This window comes from Mustela lutreola, chromosome 13 (genome assembly GCF_030435805.1).
Source record: "Mustela lutreola isolate mMusLut2 chromosome 13, mMusLut2.pri, whole genome shotgun sequence".
Lineage (NCBI taxonomy): Eukaryota > Metazoa > Chordata > Mammalia > Carnivora > Mustelidae > Mustela > Mustela lutreola.
The window spans coordinates 47,008,782-47,033,393 of NC_081302.1; the positions used below are offsets into that span (position 1 = coordinate 47,008,782).

The window sequence follows — 24,612 nt, forward strand, 5'->3', positions numbered from 1 at the left end:
GATGCATGAGGGCACCTCTTTTGATTGTGAGGCCAGAGAGAGTTAGTTAAACAGGAACAGGGTTCTTGTCTTCTATCTTGTAGCCTTTACTCGTATCCTGCCCTCTACGTGGAGGTAGAGCAAAGCACGCTTTTCCTCTCTTAAAGAGGTGCCCCAGAAGGTCAAACACAGTCAAGAACTAAGAAGAATGATGCTGGTGCCTCCCTCACTGCTGTGTGTCATCTGTGCAGAGAGAAGTTAGCTGAGTGTGATCCCTTGAAAACTAGTGAGGAGGAAGCATATTCATATTTAACTTGAATTCAAGTTAAGAATACTGTGCTTTCTTCCTACGTTGATTTTATTTGCTTCAGAAAATTAGCAGCCTACATTTAAATCAGGTAGATGTGCTCTGGAGGAGAAAATTACACACACACACACACACAGATACAGAGGTACACATACACACACCCCTGTTTTAGAATATGTCCATTTTCCTTTCTTTCTTTTCCAGCCACATGTTTAGTAGAGGGGATTCAAAGTATTTTGGGACAGGTGACACAAATAACTAAGGGAATGGGACCATCGAGGAAAGGGGCTGTCGCATTAGTCTTTGTACTCTTTGCAGCTGTCTGCTCTGACTTTGGGTGATATGAGCAGCCTGGTCCTGCTCTGATGACTCTCAAGAGTATACCGTGGGGTGGTCGTTAGTGTTGTTAAATTGTTTACTCCTTGTCCCCCATCCTTGTCCATTGGTGGTAGTAGTGGTGGTGGTGGTGGTGGGGGGGGTGATACATAAACCAGAAATGAAACTCAAGGGTTAAGGTTAGGGTTAGGGTTAGGGTTGGATAAATGATCACTAAATCAAAGTTCCTATTTTCTTTGGGAGCTAAGTTTGGTCTTTGCAACCTGCCACCAGGATGCCTAGGAATTCAGATAAATTCATAACATGCTAAGAGACTACCTTGCTAATAGTACTAGGAAGCAGCTTCTTGTTCTTAATTCATTTTATCACATGATGTGTGTGCTTAGCTCAGAGGTGTCAAGACCAAGAATTAGCACCTGATCCAAATACAACCAGTGTATGGGTTGGCCAGCAGCCTGTCAGGTATTTGATGAAGTGATTTGATTCTATTCAATGAAGATGCTGATGCTGGAAAGTGAGGAACCAAGCTGGAGTCTCTCTTACTGAGTAGAATAGGGACCTGTAGAGAGGGACACAGATAATCAACTGATCAAAGGCTAAGAGACACATAGCAAAAAGGGAGGCATGAAGTAGTGAAAGCCACGTAGACAAAGAACATGAGGTAGAGAAGAAGAAAGAAAATACAGTTAACCCTTGAACAACACAGGGGTTGGGGCTTCCACACCCCACACAGTTGAAGATCTGCAGATAACTTTTAACACTCCAAAAACTTAATGACTAATAGCCTACTCTTGACCAGAAGACTTACTGATAACATAAACAATTAACACACATTCTGTATATGTAATATATATGTATTATATACTGTATCTTTACAGTGAAGTAGCTAGAGAAAAGAAAATGTTACTAAGAAATCACAAGGAAGAAAGAATACATTTACAGTACTGTATTGCTTTTATTGAAAAAAAAAATCCATGTGTAAATGGATGCATGCAGCTCAAACCCATGTTGTTTAAGGGTCAACTGCAGTCAGAAAACAGACCAGACCCACTAACAGCAGAAAAGTGGTCTGTATGAGGCACCTGAGTGGCTCAGACATTTAAGTGTCTGCCATCAGCTCAGTCATGATATCAGGGTCCTGGGATGGAGTCCCGCATTGGGCTCCCTGCTCAGCCGGGAGTCTGCTTCCACTTCTTCCTCTGCTGCCCCACCCTCCAGCTTGTACTCTTTCTCTCTCTCAAATGAATAAATAAAATCTTAAAAAAAAAACAACTAAAAATGAAAAGTGATCTGTGAGAATAGCGGTGGCTACATTATGGTTGGTGGCCAGTAGATTATGTTGTGTGCTATGATAGAATGAAGGGCATCTTAATTCTCCATGAAACTGGTTCCGTTGACAGCTGAGCAGTTATTCTGGACTCCCTCGCTTCCCCTGGTGTCCTTGCAGCATATACCCTTAACTGGAAAATTCTCAGCTATTCGTATTTCAAATATTTATTCTGTTCCTTTCTCTCCTTCATTTCCTTCTGGTATTCCTATTATGTGTATGTTTTATTTTTGCATTTGTCCCCCAATGTTTGGATATTGTATTCTCTTTTTTGTTTTTTGTTTTTAAAAAGCTCTTTGCTTTGCAATTTGAGAAGTTTCTATTGACATTATCTTCAAGTTCTCAAGTTCTTTCCTTGGCTGGGTACAGTCTATTGAGTAGCCCATCAAAGGCCTTTTTTCATTTCTGTGACAGGATTTTTGATTTCTAGTCTTTCCTTTTGACTCTTTCCTGGAGTTTCCATCTTTCAGCTTACATTACTCTCCTGTTCTTACACATTGTCTCTTTGTTCCATGAGAGACCTTAACATACAAATTGTTGTTAAATTTCAGGTCTGATCAGTCCCAATATCTGCGATATCTGAATCTGGTTCTGATCCTTGCCTTGTCCCTTCAGACTGTGTCTTTTTTGCCTCTTAGCAAGCTTTGTAATTTTTTTGTTGAAAGCCAGATGGGAGGTCTTGGGTAGAAGAACTCAGAAATCTGACCTTTGTGTGAGATTTTCTATTTATCTGGCTAGGTGTTGAGCTATGTTTACTGTTGGCTGTAGCTATAGCTGTAGATGTCAGAGACTGAAATTTCTTGTGTCTTTCCTTTTGTCATTTCTGCTGTCTTTGAGTTTTCCTGAAGTCTCCTTTGTAAATAAGGTCTGAGCCACACAGTTTTTCTCAGCTGTACTCCTCTGTTATTATTCAGGGACTCTATTCGTACAGCGCAAGATGCCCATGTAGAGGGGGGATCATTTTAGCGGCCATGATTATGTCTAGGTCTCAATTTTATTTTGTTTATCCCTCCTCAGGTGAGACCGAAAGGCTAGAGGGCACTGGAGTTGGGTATTTCCCTTCCTCCACATCTGTTAGTCTCTGATAAAACTCAAGTCAGTTTAGTTTTTCCCTCAAGAGAAGATTTTGTTAAGTAGAACAAAATGCTCTAGTTATATTTTGAAATGGCTACTTCTCTCTTTTCCTTTTGGGAGCATGAGAAGATTTTTCTTCAGTTTCTCTGTAAGAACCTGGTTGGGCTAGAGTAAAAACTCACAAAAAGCACCTGGCACACCCCAAAGGCTGGGTCTCCAGGGGTTTTTATTTCTTATGCTTGTCTAAGCTTCAGCAATTAGTCAGTTCCCTTAAAGTATCTCTGATGGATGCTGGCTCTAGCTGAGGTTTCTCCTCTGTATCCAGTGAACTGTGGTTCCCTGTATCTGTCTTTCTCTCGAGGATTTAGGGTAGCATTTGCTCCATCATCTCAATTCTCCAGTTGATTTAAGGAAAGTTGCTGATTTTCAGCTTATTCATATGTTTACTTATTGTGAGGATGGGAGTGATGACTTCTAAACTCTTTACATGCTGGGCTGGAAACAGGAAGTGAACCCTGTCACTTGAAATTACCTAAATTCCCCTCTGTCCTTTGCAACCAGAAGTATAAAGAACAAACACTGTTTTAAAGCCACTGGTTGTACCTTGTTTGGTTGTTCATTTCTTTCTTTCTTTAAGTTGACCTGACATGATCCCTCTTGTCATATTTTAAAGTTTTCTTACTAGATGTTTAAAAACTTGTCTTTATTTGGTATGAGCTGAGGCAAGTAACTTGACTCGTTTTCTCAATTTCTTCACTGGAAAAAGAGACAGAGACAGAGAGAAAGATTGATCTAATACATAATCAAGTAACCACAGAAAAATCCTACTGATAATTCATGCATAGATGGTTTTTGAAAAAGGTGGGGTGCTATATAAATTTATATAATGTAATCTTGCATGCCATTTTTGGACTATTTTGAATGAAGCACTTTTATGTAGAGTATTAAAAAAAAATTAAGGTGATATATTTTAGTGTCATTTTTTTCCCCCTTAAACTCCTCTGCCCACCTCTTATTTTTAGATAGTTCATTATTCTAGAAAACTCTCTCATGTCTACAGTTTTGTAGAATTAGATATGGGCAGGTATACTCTTGAGAAAGTATTTTCTTATTATCATTTTTGACAGTAGATTTGTTTTATAAAGGGAATCTTTGAAATATAAGCTATAATATCAATCATCATTTTAACAATGTAATTTATATACTACAATAAGAACTCTGTCACTTTCTCTGCATTTTGGTTGTTTCATACATTTTCAATGCCAATACTTATTAACACCTCTTGTTGTACTAAAGTGATTGTTTTCATGAACGTATCAAATTTTCTCTCTCTGTGCACTAAAAACATGCTGGTGAAGAGGATCAACTTACTAATTCAAGTTTATAAAGGATGAAGCACTTGCCCTTGAATTTATATTATCGTGATTGCTTTGCAGTGTCTTCAAAGAGGAAAAAAAAAAGCCCTTCAGAATAGCACTGTTTCTGTTTCTCTTTTTATTTATTTAGCCACAAAGTAGCCTTGAAAGATCAACTGTCACACAATCCTGGAGATACTTTTATGGTTTATTTCTTTATTTTATACTGGAGAGGAAGGAAGGATGTGTATAAAGAAAAATAATGAGGCATGACAGGTTATTTGACAGTTTGCTAACACAAATTAACCTCCTTTTAAGATTGGCTTCATGTGAACATCCAGTTTCACTCCAGCTTGACAACACAGCCTCTGTTTGTGGGACTGTCCTAAAAGAAGGTAAAGTTTGGAAGGTAGCGGTGGCAGACAGCGATGACCTTTCTGCCCTATTCCGAGCGCTGTGAAGCTTTCCATAAACAATATGATATTTTTGCTTGGTTTGGGATCTGTCTATTGATGTGCTCATCTCAGAGCCATCTCCAGAGGATAGGAGTACTTTGGGCAAGAATGCCATTTTCCTTTCTTATTTAATGGTTGAAGAAACTAATGCACGGTGAAATGATGTGGCTAAGGCAGGGCAGTAAAACTGAGGTCTGCGCTCATTCTGCTCATGTTTGAATCCTATTGTCTCACCATTAGCCATTGTCTTAGTCCATTCCTAGCAGCTCAGGCTGCTGTAACAAAACACTATGGGCTAGATGGTTTATAAACAACCACAATTTATTCTTCACAGTTTGGGATACCAGAAAAAGCCAAGATCAAGGAGCTAGCATGGTCCTCTTCTGGTTAGGTCCCTCTTTCTGGTTCATAGTCCGTGCCTTCTCACTCTGTCCTCACATGGTGCAAGGGATTAGGGATCTCTCTGAAGCCTCTTTTATAAGGGCACTAATCCCATCTGAGAGGGCTCTCCACCCTCATGACCAAAGCACCTCTCAAAAGCCCCACCGTTCAATATCATCACATCAGACATTAGGATTTCAACATATGAACTTTGGGGGGGATATAAACATTCATATCACAGTTCCCATTTTGCTTATGGTGTTCTTGAGTTCAGAATTAATCCTTTCTCTAAACCTCTGGGCTCTTTCTTGCCACACTATAGATTAGGTACTAGGTATTCATGTATGTCTTATCTTCTCTCCAAGTCTGTGGGATCTTTAACTTTTTTTTTTTTAAAGATTTATTTATTTATTTGACAGACAGAGATCACAATTAGGCAGAGAGGCAGGCAGAGAGAGAGAGAGAGAGAGAAGGAAGCAGGCTTCCTGCTGAGCAGAGAGCCCGATGTGGGTCTCCATCCCAGGACCCTGGGATCATGTCCTAAGCTGAAGGCAGAGGCTTTAACCCACTGAGCCACCCAGGTGCCCCTCTGTGGGATCTTTAAAGACAGAAGGAACATATCCTTATTCTTGTACAAAAAAAAATATATCAATGACCCGCAAAACTAATAAAAAATAAGTTATTTTTCATATAATAGTGGCATAATTTAAGCAGTTATTTCTTAAATGCCATGTGAATGAGAATTCCAGAATAGTATCTTACTATTGAACTAACTTACTATATAATTACATGTTCTAACATATCTTTTTATGTTTTTTTTTTAAATTTTTTAACATGAGAAGAAAAAGTGGATCAATGCTGAAATGAAAGCCAGTAATGGACATGAGGAAACTTATAGACCAAACTCATCCTTCCCTCCTATGCCAGCAAACTTCTGGGATCATAAGAAATTATGTTTTTAGGATGCACATGATTCATAAATGATTTCTTATAGCATTCAGCAGGAGAGAAAATGAGTCCCAGAGCTTGTGGAGGCTTTATCTCAATTCTGAGTATGCGTTGCCTTGCCTTCTATGTACTTAACCCACTCTAGGCACATCTGTCTTTACCATCAACAGCATAAACCTTAAATAACCCAACTCTCATCTCCTCCTGATTTCATCCCAATTCATACTTATCAGGTTAAAAAACTGATATCACCACTGTGGTCATCACCAGCTTTCCCTTTTTCCAGCATGTCAGAATCTGACCTCTCTCCTCCCTGGCAGCTTGGTTTGAGGGATTTGAAGTTTAAACTATATTTTATCTCTGTACTTTCCTGATATTGGTAATAAAATAGGTTGGCTGGAAGACAGATTGTGAATAGAAAACTATGTTTCTCTTAAACTGTGAACCGAGCTTTATACTCTTAAAAATCTAGCCTGAAAAATGACTTCTGCTCTCCTGGTATAGGGTAACTGCAGTTCCTGACCATTTTCATTTTGCCTGTTTGACATAATACCAGTGGTAGAAGCAGAGAAAAGTAGCAGAAGTTCCCTACAGAATGTCTGCCCTTAGGTGTCAAACCCAGAGATTAGGCCCAGATTGAATTTACAATGCCCTCATTTCTGGCTAAATTTCTATTTCATTTTCTTAAAATTTTAAAAACAGCTATTTCAGATTACATTTATTTTGATTATCAGTACATCCTGTGGACTCAATATATTTGATTATAGGGGCGCCTGGGTGGCTCAGTGGGTTAAGCCTCTGCCTTCGGCTCAGGTTGTGATCCCAGGGTCCTGGGATCGAGCCCCGCATTGGGCTCTCTGCTCAGCGGGGAGCCTGCTTCCCCCTCTCTCTCTGCCTGCCTCTCTGCCTACTTGTGATCTCTATCAAATAAATAAATAAAAATGTTTAAAAAAATAAAATTAAAAAAAATATATATTTGATTATAGCTGATAACCTAGCAAATTAGATATCATAACACAGATGGTAAATATCTCACTGGTGTCACCAAAGTTTGGTGACTATGGTCTGTGTGAAATATGGTAATGGGAGAATAGATCTAATTGAGTAGAGATAGACTTTGCTGAGTAGAGAAATTTGCAATGTCATTTATGCCTGCTCAGAAATCCAAAACCCCAAGAGCAGAAATTTACTAGAGATAACTGGAGTGTGAATGAAAGGTGAAAGTATAGGTGTGATATTATTGTGAAGATGTAGTAAGTGTCATTTGGCCTGATGTAAGAAATAAATGATCTGTTTCCGATTTAGGTCAGACATGTTGCACAGGTTTAATATATTGTAAAAAGGGGAGTTTCAAATATTGGGAATGTATAAAGGGACTCTCATTCAGCTAGTAGTACTATATCTGACAAGTTCTTGACCTGCTTTGTCTCCAAATGTATCTCCCAGAGTTACTGAAAGCAGTTGGGAATAATGATGACTTTGTATCTGTATTTGAGTAACTCCGAGAACATTTTTGGCAAAATAGAAGTTATGCTTCCAGGGAAGACATGGTCATATTCTTCCAAGATATATGATAGCAAGGAAAGGAAAGAGTAGGTACAGTCATACCTACTCCCTGGATTCTGGGAAAGTAGATCTCAACATGTTCAGAAACATGGTCAGCAGGATTTTCTGGCATAAAAATCCAGAAGGGCAGCTGTCTCAAGGGGAGTGTGATAATTGAAGGCTTGTCATTTAGAACAGAAATTGGAAGTACTGAATATGGCTCTGAAGATGAAAGCTAGGATGAGTGGATAGAAGCTAGAGGAAAACAGATTTTCAGCTCAATGTAAGAAACAACATTCTAACTTTTAGAACTGTCCAAAGATAAAAATGGGCTGGCGTGGGAAGTAGAGAGTTATTCATCACTTGATGTAGCCAAGCATAAGCTGGATGACTTCTTACCTAAATATCCCGGAGAAGAGTTGAGCACCCGATGGGTAATTGGACTAGGTGATTGATGATTCTTTTCCATACTGAAATGTGCCGATTATTGACAAAAACACTTCCTATGGTACAGCTCAGTTGTTTAACTCCACAATGGGTAACAGTGCTCTTACAAGAAGTATTTCTTTAAACACACATCATGTTTTCTTTTATACTGTTAATAATTACTAAAAATGTCAGTTAAAAATTCTAATTTCCTTTTTTCTTCAAAGTACACATATTTAGCTTCTACTGAAGCTAGAGGGTGCTTATGCACCCCTCGGGCATTTCCAAAACTCCTATACACACCCACACCATCTGATCTCTTCTAAGGGTCATACCCTCCAAAATTACCTCTCTCTCCTTTTCCCAAAATTTCTCTTAAAAAATTACTCATCTCAGGGTGCTTGGATGGCTCAGTCAGATGCTTATCTGCCTTTCACTCAGGTCATGATCCCAGGATCCTGGGATTGAGCCCCATATGGAGTTACCTGTTCAGAGGGGAGTCTGCTTCTCCTTCTCCCTCTGCCTCTACCCCCATGCTTGTTTTTATTTCTCTCCAATAAATATAATCTTTAAAAAAATTTTTTTTAAGTACTCATCTCTTATCAGGTGTTCAGCAATTTGGTTACAGTGGTTTTTTGAAGGTCATCATTATTGATTGTTTGTGCCCCTGTGATAAAGCTCACTGGATCCTCACAAGAAGTCTAGGTAGGTGGTATTAATATTTACAACTTAACAATTAGGAAATTGAACCTTAAGGAGGTTAGAAAAAACATTTTTAGGATCAGTAAGTGGTTTGCTGGACTCTCAGTTCTTCCTGGCTCAAAAGCCCCATTTTACCACTACATGCATATACTTAATGCCAGATGAGCTTGATTCCCTCAGAAAGCATTTGGGTTATATTTCTTTAAAAAGGTTGCATATTAGCCTAAATACCTAAATGTATATGATATATCATTTTCTTTCACTCTTATGTTGTTCTGCAAAGATCTGTTGTCCATATGAAGGCCAAAATGCAGTTGGCATCTATTCTTCACTCTTTAGGAAGGTGGATGTCAAAAAGTTCTGAGGAAAAAAAGAATGTGACTACCCCTGGCCTATTCTAGATAAGTATAGATGATTGGAGTTAGTAGAATAAGCTTTAAATGGGGCAAAGTGTGACATCAAGAATAGTGAGCTGAGGGGCGCCTGGGTGGCTCAGTGGGTTAAAGCCTCTGCCTTCGGCTCAGGTCATGATTCCAGCGTTCTGGGATCAAGCCCCACATCGGGCTCTCTGCTCGGTGGGGAGCCTGCTTCCTCCTCTCTCTCTCTACTTGCCTCTCCACATACTTGTGATTTCTGTCTGTCAAATAAATGAATAAAATCTGTAAAAAAAAAAAAAAGAATAGTGAGCTGAACGGAAAAGGAAGAAAGCTGGGGCAGTGGAACAGAGAGAGATTTCAGAGATAGGTAGCTCCAAGTTTCCGTCTTGCCTTCACTAGTTCCTAGCTGTAAAAACATATGTTACTATGTCATTCCAAGTATCAATTTCTTCATATTCCAATGGGAATAATAATACCTGCTTAGCCATATTGTGCGAACTAGGCGTAATATGCTTAGTAAATGTTCATTGAGTTTGTCTGTGGTGGGACCTAGGTATCAGCATTAAAAAAAAAAAAAAAACTTACTTTATGCGTTATTCCAGTTAATAAATGTTGAAGGAAATAGGGAAATAGAAACGCATTTCTGGACAGAGACCACAGCGATAATTGTTGTAGATAAGATCTACTGATGGATGTTAAAATAGTGAGTAAATGTCTGAGGAGAAACAGAATTTGTGTGGTTTCAAAGTATTTATTAACTACTAAAGGAAAGATAACTATAGAGGAGAAACCCATTAGATATGACTTTATCCAAGTTATCAACGTTAGTATTCCCAAAAATAATACAACAACATTATGAACTCCTTGATATGCCTTGAGAAGGGTATATCATTTCTGTGGTATTCTTACAAAAATGCATCCCTTTGTTCTGATCACGACAAAATATCAGAGAAACCCAAATTAAATCTAAATAACCGATTAATAATCTTCAAAAGGATCAAGGCTATGAAAGACAAGAAGAGGCTGAGGAAATATCACAGATTGGACAAGGCTAAAAAGAAATAGCAGTTCAGTGCAATCTTGAATCCAAAAAGGAAATTAGTGGAACAACCCGTAAAATTCTAATAGGACCCAATTTATTTACTAATATTATATTATTAATGTTAATTTATTGGTTCTGATAATATCACATAGTCATGTAAGGAGTTAATATTATAGGAAGCAGGTGAGGGATGTGTGAGAACTCTTTGTACTATTTTTGCAACTTTTCTGTAAGTCAAAAATTAATTCAAAATAAATAGTTTAAAAATACGTCTCCAGTGATTCTAATGCATAACCAAGATTGAGAATCTCTTGTCTAGAATGTAGTAAGTTCTCAACAATTGATAGCTATTACCAAATCTGGCTAAATGTCATGCATGACCAATCTGTTTTACTGCTGAGGAAGCATGGTTCATTTTTTATGTTTGTCTGACCTGGATTTGTCTTTCTGGATAGTGATAGTGGAATTTATTTAATTATAACGTAGTCTTTAAAAATATAAGTAGTGGGAGAGACTTTTTACATGATTCAACCTTAGAAATGGAATGTTTTTCTAGATAACAAGGGAACAATGAAACTCTCCCAATTTCCCTGTCAAATTTTCCACCTCAAGAATGTGAATGACCTTCACCTCTGTACAACCCTTGTCTTAAAGCCTGTGTTCTCTCACTCCTTGCTAATTTTGTGATTTCTGATGACCAGGATGAGCTGCCTCTTTAAGTTTTTCTCACAGGAAAAAAACCAACACAATAGTATCTGTTAGTCATTGGATATTTTCTAGGGCAGAACAATTATCTTAGTTTGATTAGCAAGCAAGGAAGGAAGAGGAGTTGAGGAGGGAAATTTCTGTTTATTCTCCAAGCCCAAATTTAGAATTCAGATTATTTCTCTTAAGTAGAAATGTTAGATAAAGCATAAGTATTTTCTTCAGGGTGTGTCACGCACAAGAGAGTTTAGGAAGGAAGGAGAACAAAGTAGCTGTTTATCTGTTTGTAGAGTTTTAAAATAATTACTTGCATAGTCAAGGCTGTTCAATTTACAAAAGTAGATAATTTGGAATAATAATTTCACTCAAGTTTATAGAAGAGTTTAAAGCTCTTCTTCCAAGGATATTCAAATGAAAAACTGGTTGCTTATGCATTAAAGTGGAAATGGGAAATTTAAAATATTTTAATGGAAAACGTTTTATTTTTTTCCCCAAGTGATAAAGGCTTAACCTGTAGAAGCAAGGGGCTCTAAAGCCAGTAGTTCTGAAGGTGATATTTTGAGGTTGCTCAGCTCAATATCTTCATATTCTTTTTCCTCATTTGCACATAGGGCTAATAATAGTAATTTCCTCATAGCATTGACATAAGAAGAAATAAGATCACATTTTTTTAAAAAGGCATAGTGTAGTACCTGACACATGGTAAATATTGAATTTGTTTTGTTTGTTTTGTGTGTGTGGTGTGTGTTTTTCTTTTTCTTTTTCTTTTTCTTTTTCTTTTCCAAGAAGGATGACAAGAGAAGAAAAAAGAAGTATGAGTTAAATAGAAAATCTGCACTTAGCTCTGGTGGAATCCCTGCACCTACATCTCCATCACTTAGCCAGGCAATTTTGACTAGTTCTTGACATACATTGGGAGTTCGAGGATCATTACTGAATAAATTAATATAATCATGTTCTTGCAAATGCCCTCAGTTACTTTGGCCTTCTATTTCTCCTCCATCTTCAGGCAGCGATAATCCCTACTGATTTGAAACCACATACTTAGCTTTTTTTTGGATATCCTTGAGTATCTGCCTATTGCTAGAGAAAGTGACATGACTGGGCTGACTGGTTTCACTTGGAATGAACACACCTCAAATGGACCTTCAGGACTACTCAGAAATTGTTTGCTCAGTAACTTTGCTTCCCAGGGAGATTTTAATTTCAAGTGTTCTCTCTTTTCACACCTCCCACCCTCTCATTCTTAGCTGAATACTTCACTTCATTTTTCATTCAGAAAATAGAAAACATAGAATGAAAACTCCATCTGCCCACAACTAAATCTAGAAACCCAAGTTCCTTTGCCCCCAACTCTATTATGTTCCCACCTGTTACTATGACGGCCTGTCTTTGCACTGGTACTTTGAATCTTATCCACTGACTCCCAATCACCTTTACTGATACCCATCCACTTTCCTACATCCTCAGTCTCTCCTCTTTTCCTTCATTATTTCCGCACACACGTAACATGTCCCTCTACTTTCCCTATTAAAACCTAACATTCCATGGATCTGACATCTCCTTTGGCTATTGTGTCATTCTTCATCCATCTTCAGAGTCCAACTTTGTGAATGATCAAATCGTATTTTCTATCTCTGCATCTTCACTTTCTGCTTGCTCTTCGTCCCACTATAATCTGATTGTACCTTTACCATTCCAGTGGAGGTGTAGGACTGTAGTTTGGTGGGTTTGGTGAGTTCAAAAAGAAACATTAGGAAAGCTATTTGGGGGGCGCCTGTGTGGCTCAGTTAAGCATCTGCCTTTAGCTCAGGTCGTGATCCCAGGGTCCTGGGATTGAGGCCCACCTCGGGCTCCCTGCTCACCAGGGAGCCTGCTTCTCCTTCTGCCTTGCCCTCCTGGTCATGCTGTCTCTCCCTCTCGTTCACTCTCTTTCTCTCAAATAAATAAATAAAATCTTAAAAATAAATAAATAAATAAAATAAAAAAGGAAAGCCAAAAGCCATTTGGCCTTAAATCCAAGCCCAAGTCTCTAGTTTAGATCTATCAGTAAATGGTAATTTGATTTCTAGTTCAGACTCCCATTCAGAACCTGGGAGAAGAAGAAAGGAAGATCATTTTATTGGACCCTTAAAACTGCAGCATCTTTATGAGTTAGCTAGGAACACTGCAAAATAGACAAGGGCTAGAAATTGGGACTCAAAGTAATACGGAGATAAGGTTTTCTAAATGACTGGTTATTTGGCTTTAGTAAGTAGAGATCATGTTGATTTTGACCTTGGTGAATCACAGTGGCTAAATATGGCTGATGTCTCAGAAGCAAGGATAATTTTGGTTAGATGTGGGCCTTGGTAAGCACAGGCTTTATGGACAGGCTGGGACAGCAGATGCTGACCTGAGCCTGGCAGGTGCTACTTCCACCTAAATGGCATAGTCAATGCTTGGATTAGATTATCTGGAAAATCATCCTTTTCATCCTAATTAAGATTTGTCTCAGAATAAGCAGAGCTTTAACATATGGAGTGAAAGTAATTGGAGTTGAGGAACTCAAGAAATTGACAGAGAATGTGTCAGATGGCAGACAAAAATGGAGAACAGGACCCTGAGTCGAAATAGCAGTTCGTAAATTTGGTTGGGATTTTCCATAGAAGAAGATCAAGATCAAGATTTTTTTTGGTATAATTTTGTATTATGTCCATGAAAAATAGCAAGAATATTTTAAAATAATTTTGGTGTTGAGAGAGTGCTAGCTATTTGGAAAATTTACTCAAATGAATTACATGAAGCATCCCAGTCTTAATGGGTACTGTTGGCTCATCCTGTAGCTCTTATCTCGAACATAGTCACTTCTCACAATCTCCACTGTTTCAACCACACTCCCAGGCATCGGCATCTTTTACCCTACTGCTGCAGTAGCCTCCTGGTCTCCCTCCTATGCTTGTCCCCCTGGAGTCTATTCCTCTGCACAGCAGCCAGAATGACCTTTTACAAATGTAAATCAAATCATAGCATTCTCTGGCTTAAAATCCTACAGTGGTTCCCATAGCAATTAAGTTCAAATCCGTATTACTTACCATGATTTGCAGGGACCCTACGTAACCAGTCCCAATCATCCCTTGTCATCTTTCTTCCTGACGATTATGCATCAGCTATGATCCTAGACCATTCCCTTACCAGAGATTTTTGCATATTTTATTCCTTCTGCCTTGGAATTCTTCCTCTTTCTTCTCCTCCTCCCCTCTCCATCCTTCCAGACCTTAATTCAAATGTCATCTTTGAGAGACATTTCCTGACCTCATTATCGAAAGCAGTACCTAACCTCAACCTTTCATCTTGTTACCTTCTAATGTATGACCTTGTGTTCTTAATTTCACAACCGGTTTCACTCTCTGAAATCAGCTCGTTTATGTATTTGTTTATTGTCTGCCTTGTCTCCCTAGAATGCAAGTTGTATGAGGACAGAGAATTTGGTTCATTCTTGTGTCCATGATATCTAAAACCAAGCCTGACAGACAATGACTATTTGTTATGCTGGTGAGGAAGCTACTCACCTCTCAACATCAAACTCATCTTTCCATATTCTGCTTTGTCCACCTGGCACTGGGACCCTGCAAATCCCATTTCTCCCTGAGAGTTGGGTCTGCCAGTTCTCCCTTAGAGCTGGCTCTGCCAATTGGGAACAATGGAGGAAAACTGCAAAGAATGGAAAGGAAAAGACTTCTTCCTTGTTTTTCTGGGGAGCCTGTCAGCAACATTGCAGTAGCACTTCTTTGCTTTGGGGGGCAGGGGGGATGGCTACTGGCTCCAATTTGCATATTTCACACAGCTTGAACCAACCCCAGCATCCTCTCTCTGAAACACTAATACTATCCTGCAGCTCCCTTCTCAAAAGATTGAGTCCAGCTTCATGGGGTCCTTCTAGGCCTGTCAGCCAGCACCATCCAATAGAAAGAAAATGCAAGTCACATATAAAATTTTAAGTTCAAGTGGTCACATCAAAAAAGCAAAAAAAAAAAAAAAAAAAAAGGTAAAATAAATATGTTATTTAACCCAATGTACCCTTAAATATTGTCATTTCAACATGATCAATACAAAAATTATTAAGGGATATTTTACCTTCCTTTTTTCATAATTAGTCTTTGAAATCTGGTATGTATTTTATACCTTCAGTGCATCTCAGTTTGGAGCAGTGGCATATTAAGTTGCTCAAAACCAAATGTTGGCTAAAACCAAATGATGGCTACCATGTTGGACCACGAGGCTCAATGCAGCTTAACATTCCTAACATCTCTCCTTATTTTCCAGGCCTAGGGGAAGGCTTAACTATCTGTGATGCCTCCACGTTTCTGGTTTTGTGATACCTAATTGATCATCATTTGTATAAATCCCCTTTGTTGAAATAACTGGCCTGCTTTCTATTCCTGAACTGGATCCTACCCGATTCTTTTGTCCCATAAAGGAATGATGCTGCTGGAAAAATAAGGTCATTATATCTTAAAAACACTACACAGATGATACAGTTTAATTATCCATTTGGGACAGGGTAAAAGAACTGTGTACTATTGAAAAATCGGAGCATGGCAGAGTGGATATGTAATCTGAGATCTGCTCATACAGGAGCTGGGGACATTCTGTCTTTCCTTTGGACAGTGGTACAGTACAATTTTGTCACTTTCCCTCTCTGCTCCCCATTATACCTCACATCACAAAGAAAGATGTGACTATTATCGGGTGGATTTTGGCTAAGGTTTTTATAAAACCATGAGATGGGTTTTGGAATTGTCTAGCACAAAAGCAAAATGAGGTATATAATACCTTTGCCTCTAACAATTTAGGTGAATTTAAAAATGTTACCTTTTGTAGGCTCTATTATCAGCTACATCTGTGTAAAGCTTAGAAAACTGAGATTAAAAAAAAACATACAGATAAACAAAAAACCTAACCATTTGCTTGATTATAGAAGCCTAGAAACCAATTTAATTGTATTCAACTTTTTAATGGCATTCTGCCAAATTGTTTTTGAGTGTGTGTGCAAACATTGGTCGGGTGGTCAGTGTATTTTATGTTAGGAATTCTGAATGTGAGTCAAATATTTCTTTTTGCCATATGCCAAGAGGCTAGACCATATCTCCATTTGGTCTTGTCAAATCACTTTTGAAGCAGGAGGGTGACAGCACGTACCAGCTCTGACTTCATAAAATCAGGGCAACAATTCTTGCCCTTAAAATGTATTGGGGACGAAAGGGCTCTTCTCCTAGATCCTGTTATAGATGCTATGAATTTCATTCTCTATTGTCTTATTATGTCCCTTACCCTCTCTTAACCTTTTTGTTCTTTGCCCTCTTTTTTTTTCTTCTGTCACTCTCTCTCTCTCATATTCTCCTGCTGCCTTTTCTCCACTTGGAATCATTATTCTTTTGTTGCTGAAGGATATACTTCCCTGTAGGACTTGAAGAACATGCCTAAGCCAACACAGATGGAGGGAAAGTCTTTCTTTTTTTGGCCACTTTTCCTACCCCCTACCTTCTTGCATCTGATCTCTCAACTTTCCCTTAGACCTGCTTCAATTTCTACTTCTCATTAAAACTTTCTGTAACTTTCCATTCCTTTTGCCCCTCTCTAGTCTTTCCCCTCCCACTAATATAAATTTTCAGGACTTAAATCAAGACTTTTCTCTTCAAGGCAGTATGTGAACTTTAGTTAATCCTGGGTGTACGCTCTTTTATTACCACTGCTCTATAAGGCAGGGAGGAGACTGAGACTTGCCGAGCTCCCAGAGGGGTCAATTTGGTGTCTGAACCAGAAGTCTGATACGGCTTATGCTTAGTTCTTTATTAAGACCGGGAGATAAAGGCTCTCTCTCGCATAATAGTTCTCTGGATTTATACAATGCCCTTTTCCTGAGGATCCGAAAGCATCCGAACTCAATTTGCCAACTGCCTCAGTGCCCAAGGAAATAAATGCTTACCCGGATACCTGTTTGCTAAACACAATCAGAATATGTCAAACGGGGCTTCGCCAGTGGAACCAAAACGAGTGTTAATAGTCTCCCTCTTCCTTTCTTTCATTTTATTGAGATCTTGCAGGGAATCTGTGTTTTTAAGAGAACTCTGCATTCGTACTTAATGCGGGCAGAGGCTTGTTTCCTGGGCAGAGCTGCATGGTATGCAAATCAGCAGCTCTGGGAGATAAAAATCTCACAGGCTGAATGGATTTTCTGCGGGCCAAAGGGCATTTACAAATTAATTGCAAAGCTGCCCTCTGACACTGTTGTGAAGTAGGTTAGCAACTCGCCCAAAGTCACATTGCTTCTGAATCGCCGGCCCGAGAGAGGAGCCTCTTCCCTGGAAGCCTTCCCAGCGCTCCACACTTGGCTGTCTGGTTTCTCCTCACCAGTGAGTCATACCCACGGACGTGCTCCCAGAATGGTTTCAGCTGCGACTGGCAGCAGTTCACTGTCCCGAAAAGGCAGGCAGTCCCCTACCCGCCGCCCGACTCTGCTACTGAGCGGCGCGCAGGCCCGTTCCGTTTGCCTCTGGGGAGGGAAGTTTGGGTTTCCTCCGTGGCGAGGGTGCCCCGGAGGCTGTCTGCGATGAAAACGGTGGAAGTTCCGCCTCTTTTAGGGAGGTGACACGCCCCCGGCGCGAGCACCTTGCACCGTCGCCGCCGGAGAAGTGCTGAGTGGCAAAGTGAGGGATGAGGCTAGTCTCGCTCCCGGGCGGTACGTGCCCGAGCCTCTGTTTGACCTCCCCGTGGCTGCTGTATAAGGCATCCCCAAACTTGGTGGCTTCAATCACGAGAAGTCCATTCTCCCACAATTCTGCAGGCCAAAGGTCCCAAATCAGGCTCACTGGGCTGAAAACGATGTCGACGGGGCGGGCCCCCTTTGGAGGCGCTGGGGGACCAGCCATTCCCTGCGTCTTCCAGCCTCTGGTGATGCAGAGGTTCCTTGGCTGGTGGCCGCATGGCCGCTTTCTCTGCCTCTGTGGCCTGGTTACCTTCTCCTCTTCTGTATCGAATCTCTTGCGGATTCGATACAGAATTGCAGTTAGGACCCGCCCTGATAACCCGGGGACATCTTCCCATCTCAAGAACTTTGAACTTAAGTCACATCTGTAGAGATGCTTTTTCCACAGTAACATTCACAAGGGCCCTTATAGTCTTCCAAAGTAGGGTGCTAGATCAAGGGAGGTGTTTGTCTAATTTCTAACCTTCTAAAAAGAGCGTGGGGTTGTTTTTTTTTTTTTTTTTTTTTAACAGAGTTTTACCTCAAAAATTTAAGCCAATTTCTTTCTTTTTAAAAAATTTTATTTATTTATTTGACAGAGATCACAAATAGGCAGAGAGACAGGCAGAGAGAGAGAGGGGAAGCAGGTTCCCTGCTTAGCAGAGAGCCAATGTGGGGCTCGAACCCATGACTCTGAGGTCATGACCTGAGCGGAAGGCAGAGGCTTTAACCCACTGAGCCACCCAGATGCCCCTAAACCAATTTCTTTCTTTAGGGATGCAATACCAATGAATACTGCTCAGAGAAACTTAAAATACCCCTGGTGTTTATTGTACAGTTCTGATGTATTGGTTGGAGAATTTTCTAGTTTGGTCATACAGTTGTTTTTCCTAGACTCAAACCTATTAATATGCATTTACTGGACTAGTACTTTTTGATCATTCAGAGAAGGGGCAGTATAAAAATAAAGTTCTTTGAGTATTATGCAGCTTGGTTTGTTATGTGGGGACTGGGGAAGATTTTTCTTTATGAGCAACTCCCTTGCCTCGTTTCCCTTCTTGTTATGTAACTGATATTTTTAGTACCCCATGGCATTTATACCTTATCAGAAGTCTGTGTTACTTTTATTTCCTTAAAGGAGACTATCAGGGTGGTATGTTTGTTTTATTTTTTATTTTGTTTGCATTTTAAAAAATTAACTAATTTTAAATTGAAACATAGTTGACATACAATACAATATAATATAATATAATATGTTTTAAGTACACAACATAGTGATTCAACAGTTCCGTACATTATGCAGTGCTCACTGAGATAAGTCTAGTCGTCCTCTGTCACCATACAAAGGTATTATAATATTGTTGACTATATTTTCTATGCTGTATTTTACTTCCCGATGACTTACTTCTTTTATAGCTGGAAGTTTGTGCTTCTTAATCTCTTTCAGCTATTTTGCCTACCTTCCAATCCCCCCCTTGCCCCCCCCCCCGCCCACCACAACCATGGGTTCTCTGTATTTATGACAGTTTCTGTTTTGCTTTGTTTGTTCTTTTGTGTTGTTTTTTAGATTCCACATATAAGTGAAATCATATGATATTTCTTTGTCTCTGCCTCATTTCACTTAGCATAATAAAGGTGGTATGTTTAGATTTTCATTGTTATTCCTCTTTGCCTTCTCAAGGCACAAAGAACTTTTTTCCTATGTTTTTTATTGTTGTTGTTTGTTTCATGGCTGATATAATAAAAAGGAGACTGGGTAATGCTTGGGACATTTTGAAATTTGCTTGTCTTTATCTTTGGGTGAGACATCTCTTAGAAGGGAACCGTACTTTCCATATAGATTTCATGCAAATGTGAGAAGAATTTAAATTTAGTCTCAGATTTTGGAGGAAAAAAACTAAAAGGCTTATGATTAGTCTTGAAGTTTGTTTGAATTATAGGTTCAAAGAAAGAATCATGAGACATGAACTTATATATGAAATAATAATTATAGCAACTCCTTTTGTTTTGAGCAGAAATAGCAACATTAAATTCAGAAACACATCAGATTCACCGAGGCATGTATGGCTGGCTTATGAACTATTAGTACTTACATGGGGAATAATAATAAAAACAAATATCAGTTCTTTTTTTTTTTTTTTTAAGATATATTTATGTATTTTGAGAGAGCGCATGCATCCTCATGGCCATTGGATAGCAGGGAGGGGCAAAGGGAGATGGAGAGAGACTCCTCTAGGGACTCCCTGCGAGCAGAAAGCCCGATTTAGGACTTAATCCCAGGACTCTGAGATCATGACCTTAGCCAAAATAAAAGACTCAGCCACCCAACCTACTGAGGCACCCAGGTGCCCCTCAGTTATTATTATTCTTAACTTTTCAGATATTTTTCATTCAACGTCCTAGGTACAATGTTGAACATTCCGTTTTCCTAAACCAATGAAAAGATACCTGCTAAATGGATAAAAAATTTCATTTCTTCTATCAGTATTCTTACCCTACCAATAGAAACAGCTAGATGTAGCCCACCCAGCTACTTTGGATGACTTCATACGAAGTGTGACCAACATCATTGTTTAAGTTCCGTAGATCATATAAAAAATAAAAAAAGAAGAAGAAGAAGAAGAAGAACAGAAAAGAGAGGGAGAGAGAGAGAGAGAGACAGGGTATAAGGAACCTGGAGGGCAATTTCTTCATTTTTAAATTCCCACACCTACATATCAAGCTTCTTTACAGCTTTTTTCTCCTTGATACCATCACAATTTATCCAGGTCTTTCCATGTCATCACTGCTTTCTTGAGTTAGGCCATCATTGCCTCTTGCCAAGGTTATCAGAACAATCTCCCAACTGTCTCAATTCTTGTCTTTTTCTACACTAGTAGCCTATGGTCTACTAATCCAAACTATGTGATTAAAACTTGTCAGTACCACCCACAGTCCTTAGGATAAAATCCAACTCCTACCTGTCCTATCAGAATTTTCATGATCCTGTTTATCTTTTCAGACTCTTCTCCTATCACAGTATATATTACAAGATACTGATATGTTTGTCAATCTCTTCAAAATACGCTTTTCCTTGCTTTTGCAGATACTGTTCCCTCAGATAGGAAAATCTTGTCTCTCTGTCCCCCTTTTTTTTTTTTTAAGATTTTATTTATTTATTTGACAGACAGAGACCACAAGTAGGCAGAGAGGCAGAGAGAGACGGGGAAGCAAGTTCCCTGCTGAGCAGAGAGCCCGATGGATGTGGGGCTCGATCCCAAGACCCTGAGATCATGACCCGAGCCAAAGGCCGAGGCTTTAACGCACTGAGCCACCCAGGCGCCCCTGTCCCATCTTTCTTTATCCCATCGCTCCACCACTCTTCTTTGCTTGATTAACTCAGTTTAGCAATGACCTTCACCTAGAAGTCCTTACCAAAACCTCCTTCCCCAGATTAGGGTATTTTCTCTCTCTACCTGCTTCTTCAATTTAGTTCTTATCACACCTTGATTTTGTCTCTCTCTCTCTTTTTTTTTTTAATTTACCTGCTAAAGCTTCAGGGCAAGGAACGCATTTTGTTAACCATTGTGTTCATATAATAGGCATGCAATAAACATTTATTGACTGAATGAAGAACCCTAGTCAAATAGGTTTGTCAGGAAAATGAAAACAGACAAGGAAAAGACAAAACAGATGCTGAGTGGAAATGTCAGCAGTTACATATTTGCCATCCCTGGGAGGAACTTTAATTTTCTTTGTTCTCCTTTCTTCTCCAAAGAAACAAAAGTGCTAACAGGAGAACTTTGCAGAACAAAACTTCTTGTTTTCTTACAACTTATTTATCATCTATCACTCTAAACTGGTCTTAAGAGATGATATGGTACCACTATAACCTCTTCCTCTAGCTTTACCTTATTTGACCACAGTGATTTTTTGGAAGTATTTTGTGTATTCTTGTTTTTTCCTATAAGAATTTTTTGAAGGAACTTTGACTTTCATCAGAGAAAAAGATAGACTCTAGTTTGGTTTTTAGAATGTTGTATTTCATGATGGTGACCATGATTATGAAACACAGCTGCCCAGAGAGGAGGCAGCAACCAGACAATGTACTGAAGGAACGTGACACTTTTTCAGTGGTATAGGGAATTGTCAAATTCTTCATAAATGGAGTTGAATTTGACCTTACTTACTTTTTATAGTTGCACCTTTTAATTGAGTGGTAGACATACTCTGACTTCCTAATTCTACAAGCCTTAAGCCAAAATGAAGAAAGTCAAGTATTTAATAAAACATGGCTTTCTTTAAAAGATTAGTTTTTACTGTTTCCTAACAACTTAAAATGCAACTTAGAATGAACCCTCTAGTTATTGAATTGTTTCTGAAGGCCTAGTAAAACAAAGTAATGAGCAGGAAGACAAAGGAATAGATGCTCAACCTTCTGTCCACTCCACCCTGTGGATCTGTTGGACATTTCTTAATGAATATTCTGTTGAAGAACTCATCAAGTAAAATATCGAGCTTGCTTTTTCTTCCTTCCCTCCATTCCTTCCTTTCTTTTGTTCTTTTGTCATTTACTGAATGTATGTGTCATTCAATCCTACTTCCAGAGATGAAGACCTGTGAACCAATTAGGAACTTGGCATTTATGTGGAAAGAAAGAGGGGAGCCACTATTATGAAGCAGTTTGATAAATGCAGTGTTAGTGATAATGCATATTGGAAGAGTCGACTACTCAGTCTGGGCTCAGTGGTGTGATGAGAAGGAGGCAAGAAGGTTAGAAAAAGGCTATTTGGAGGAAGGGGGTTATCAGCTGATACTTGGGAATATAGGTTATTATAGGAAATACAACAAAGTGGAAAAAAAGAACAAAGAGAAGGGGGCAAAGACACAGTACAAATGTGAGAAAACAGAAGAGAATACTCAGGCACCTGCAAATAGTTCGGTGTCTCTGGACTTCGAGCTTGCATGATAATTATGCAGGGATCAATGGGGCTGTGGCAGACAGGACCCAGCGTCGGAGAAATGGGCAGGGCCAGATGTAAAAGGGCTTTGTACTAGTCAAAATACATTTTTGAGCACAGATGGATTGCTAGGCATTGGCAATACGCAAATAAATTAGAGAAGGTCCCTGCCATAAATGAACCCCAAAGTTCATAGACTAGGAAGATATGACAACAAAGAAGGGATTTGCAATAACTTCAATACTGACAAGTACTTGGATATTATTCAATGACTGGGAGCATGTGGAGAGTTTTAAGTGTCAGCAGAATGTGATTACCTTGTGTTTGTGTTTTACAGCATTGTACGAATGAAATGGAAGGTTGTGAAGCCAAAGATTAAGACGTCACTTAGGAGATTCTACTACACTGATCCGGGGGAGATTCGAAGAAACCGTCAGTGGGGACCGGCGAGTGGTGAAAGAGGTGTGCTGCAGCTTCTATTGAGTGACTGAGTGTCATTAGCCAACAGAAGGGGACACAGAGTTAACTGTTTTATTCCTCTAAGTCTTTTATTCAGCCCCCTTTTATTCCTTTCCTTTCTCAGGTGATCTGCCTTCACTGAGGCTCTGGAACTTGATCATCATCTGTAATTTTTTGCTCTCTCTCATCACCAAGTTGCAGCAATTTCATCCTCGAAATGACACTTGAATCCATCACTTCCTTTCTATTTCAGTCATCACAATTCTGGGTCAGGCTCCCATTATCTCTGACTTAGATGACTGCAAAAGCTTTTTAACCAGTCTTTCTCTCTCCAGTCTTTTCTCACTGCTTTTGGAGTTTTCTAGACTGTATGTGTATCTGATCATATCACGGTCCCGCTCAAAAACTTCAAACTCATTATTGCTTATAAGAACCACCTGCCATGATGGGATGTAGACAACACATGGGGTGGTGCAAAGGACTGGTTTGAATGGTGGAAGCTTTGGATTCACTTATGGCCAGGTCTAGTTATCCTTGTGATCGTACGAGTTTCTCTAGCGACTTCTTGCTTCTTCAACTATAAAACAGTAGAGTATAAATAGATGTTCTTACAGGTCCCCTCCAGTTGTAGGTATCTCAGTGGCCACATTTCCACTTTTCTAGCCTCCTACTTTACCGGTCAGTCTTGACTTCCAGCAGTATAACTGTGGTACCATAAACACATTCTGCGCTCTCTTGTGTGTCATGGCTTCACAATCACATTTGTTTAACAAGTGCTTCCTTTCCTACCTGTCACTGATTTCCCCTGTTGAAATCTTACTCATCTCTCAAGACCCACATCAGATTCAGCCTTCTCCACCAGTCCTCTCATGATCTCTTCCGTTGAAATAAATCATTCCCTTGTAGATGCTCTCGGAGCATTTTCTTTATAAATCTTTGGTGGTTTTCTGCAGTTGTCCAAGTAGCTATTTCTTTCTCCCCAGTGTACTTTAAAATCCTTAAGGGGGAGGGTGCATGTGTATTCTTATTTATATGTCTCCATCTTGACACTTAACACCTGGCAAGATCTCAGTTGATAAATGTTGCTTAACTGAATGGACATAATAAACACGCTATTCATAAAGGAGTGTTGTATTTCACTTTGGGGGCCCTCATTCATCAGACCTGACTGATGGATTTCTATATGAATTCTGGAAGTTTTCGAAAAATCACATTTGGCATCAAGGGACAAATACTTAGAGAGTGGATGTATTCTAATTTTTAAATTAGATTCCAAAGTAAAACACCAAAAAGTCTAGCACAGTAGAAGAATGCTTGGATTGAGTGTCGCCTCTTAGAGTAACACTAATGCATTAAAACCATCTTGGTTGCATGGTCTTTGCACTGCTTTACGGAATCACTAACAATATATTTATTAGTACTATATAACCCTCCAAAGATGATTCAATAACTTTCTCTCTTTTTTTTTAAACCTTTTCACTGAAATGACTTATCCTCATTTGGACTGAAAATTTCTTGGTCATTACA

General features: G+C 39.3%; 1 long non-coding RNA gene across 1 annotated transcript; it reads left to right on the forward strand.

Annotated features, from left to right (window-relative positions):
- The first annotated feature begins 17,049 nt into the window (after window positions 1–17,049).
- On the forward strand, window positions 17,050–24,191 carry LOC131813774 (uncharacterized). The gene is made up of 3 exons (XR_009346964.1): window positions 17,050–17,354; window positions 22,964–23,088; window positions 23,210–24,191. It is a non-coding gene; the product is annotated as an uncharacterized LOC131813774 (long non-coding RNA).
- The last annotated feature ends 421 nt before the right edge of the window (window positions 24,192–24,612 follow it).